The sequence below is a fragment of the Colossoma macropomum genome, unplaced genomic scaffold, assembly GCF_904425465.1.
Source record: "Colossoma macropomum unplaced genomic scaffold, Colossoma_macropomum, whole genome shotgun sequence".
Classification (NCBI taxonomy): Eukaryota; Metazoa; Chordata; class Actinopteri; order Characiformes; family Serrasalmidae; genus Colossoma; species Colossoma macropomum.
In genome coordinates, this window is record NW_023494807.1 from 22,224,163 (window position 1) to 22,227,109 (window position 2,947).

General features: G+C 38.7%; 1 pseudogene; it reads right to left on the reverse strand.

Moving 5' to 3' along the window:
* LOC118797531 lies at positions 1-2,384 on the reverse strand (annotated as a pseudogene).
* Positions 2,385-2,947: the final 563 nt, after the last annotated feature.

Consider the following 2,947-nt stretch of genomic DNA (forward strand, 5'->3'; position numbering starts at 1 on the left):
TTACAGCTCTGCTGTTCTTGTCTCTGTATTTTTAATCACAGTTGTAGAACCTAGAAGGACAAAATAAATGTGTTATTTCTTTCTGTTTCTTGAGTTGACTAATTTTAAGGCTCTGTTTGTGATCAGACCTGAATTGGTTTTACTGATGCTGATTTTCTCAGTGGCAGAAACTGTAGTCACAGCTGTTGTTGCTGTTGAAGAGGCGAAATAGTTTAATGGAACAAGCGTATAGTTTAATGGTCAGCAGGCATGAACAGTATTTCTGATACATGTGATCTTACGTGAAGGTCTTTCAGTGACAGTGAGGTGAACAGTAACCTCCACATCTCCTGCACTGAACCAGTACCAGCCAGCATCACTCTTCTGCAGACCCACTCATCTCCACACTGACAGATCCTTTTCCATAGTCAGCGACCAGCACTGCTGAATTCTGGGATGTGTTAGTCCTTCCCCCCGTGTAGCAGCTCCTGTCTGCAAATCTGCACCACTTCCTCCGTTTCTCTTTATATTCCAAGCTGTAGCAACACTGGACACTGACACTGCCCCCTTCCTGACCACTCACTCTGCTGTTTATCACCGACACAGCAGGATCTGAATAAAGAGGCAGAGAATGAGTGGTGTAAACACATCCTCAATCATAAATGACATCTTACAAGCTTTGAGTTAACATGTTCAGCCTCACACAGAGAAACTCCTTACCTGCACTGACGGTCAAGTATAAATAATCCCTCTCATTAGGGGTCTCTCTCCCACCAATTTCCACAGCACACCAATAATATCCAGAGTCAGAGTCTTGGAGACTCTTCAGTTCCACAGTAAACATATTCTGGGTTGGATGATCAGTAACTGATGTTCTTCCGCTTGTGTTTGTAGAGGCTACTATGTTGCATGAGAACCAGTAATCCCCCTTACACCAGTATTTACGGTTTGATTTGTATTTCTCATCATAAACACATGGAATACTGAGAGATCCTCCTCGTTTTACAGCTAAATTCTTCAGTGTCTTCAGGCTCTCAGAATCTGCAGAAAAGAAGCCAAAACATACCACAGCCTCAGTCCTACACTCTTAACACGGTTCTGCAAGGGGTTCCTTAGTATAAGCAATGATTATACACTCACTTTCCACTTTATAAGGTACCCCTATCTACTGTCCATTTTATCAGATTGTGGTTACCCAGAGCTGTCCCTACAGCCCAGGGCCTGGACATATAGTTGAATCTCTAACACTGACTATACACTTGCACTTTTAAGTTTTCATAAAGCAAAAAGAATCAAAAAGATTTCAGATGCTGAGTTCTTGTGGAATAGAGGAAAAAGTCTTTGCTTTATTCGAGCATCAAGTGGCAAATGGTCTCCAGAGACACAAATGCAAGACAGGTTCAGCACATCCCCTTTTTGTACATACTTTTGGGGTGATAAGACAATCACCCCACCCTTTTTACAAAATTCCACATCATATTATTCCTGATTAGTCCCAAAATCTCTACATTTTGGTCACCCTTAAAACCAAACGTATTTATCTTAAAAGATCCTGCTCGTACCCAGCTGTCCTATCCTTACAAGATTGTCTTAACCAACTCTTTATGTGAGTTCAAGATGTACGTTTAAGAGTTCACGACAACCATAACTTACAAAGTCATCTTACACAACTTTCTATATGAGTTCAAGAGTTCACTGCAGTTAGAATTTTCATGTACACAGCCTATGGCCTAATCTCTTTTCCTATACCACCTCTCTATATGAGAAATCAATATTCTCATTTCAGTCAATCCCTAAACTATTGACTATTGGTTATCATCGATTAAGAGAATATTCATTCAAATTTATTCCAATCAAATTTACCACATAGGTGCACTTTGAAGTTCAACAATAACTGATTGTAGTCCATCTGCTTCTCTGCAAAATTGAGTGTAGATACAGAACCATGACAATCTGATAAACCATTTGAATGGTTAAATATTTCTTTGCCACTTAGTACAAAGTCACATCCACAATGTAATGATGGTCAGTTACTAAAACGTAAAGTAAAGTTTTTACTGTTATAAGTTAAAGGACGTTTTTGCTAATGGTGAATCCAGAAACAACTTCACAACTATTGGTGTCTGTAAAAATGTTCACTGCTAAGTAAAGACACTTTTGTGAAACACATTAAATCAGATACAAAACATTAAAAAGCAGAACACACCAAAGATGTCAGTTTCCACCTGCACCCTGACATGGATGAGTTAAAGCATTTAAAACAGTGAAAGTGTAAAGAACACAAATTCAGTTCAAAGGAATGATGCAGCATTGATCTTACCTGAGATACAGAGGAGTAACACAAAGAGAATTAAAGAACTCCTGAGTGAGTAAAAGTGCATGTTTCTGTAAGAGACTCCAGTCACAAATACTCTTCCTGCCTCTGAGTGAAGCAGCTCCACTTCAGTGCTCTTCCTGTTTCTACCTTTTTCTTGGTACTTTGACTCTCTGAGACTACTCTGACTGATTTTTTGAGACATGGTTATGCTTTTATCTTTTAGTGTTTTGACAGGGTAGATTTCTCTCATTATCACTGTAAAATGAAGCTGAAAACAACATACATTTTTTCAGAGCCTTTTTTACTAAACTTTATAAAGGGTGTTAATAATTCTGGAGGAATTTAAACACAATTGCCTGATCCAAATTTCTGGACTCCAGACTCATGGACTATGGTCTTGTGGATTTTGGGCACTTGCAACCGTTGCAAGCATCTCAACTTCTTCAAATAAGGTTCAGAAAACAGCCATTCAAAATGCTGATAAAGTGTCACCTGAGTATATTAAACAACATCATTTTAAATTATGGATTTGACTGAGTCATCACACAAGAAAAGGTTTTAGAAGATGCTCTCTTGGAAGGCTGAAAATGAGATCTTGGCTGACTTCGTGTAAGGTTAGTTAATTTTTCAGGTTGTCAACTTTACTGTAAC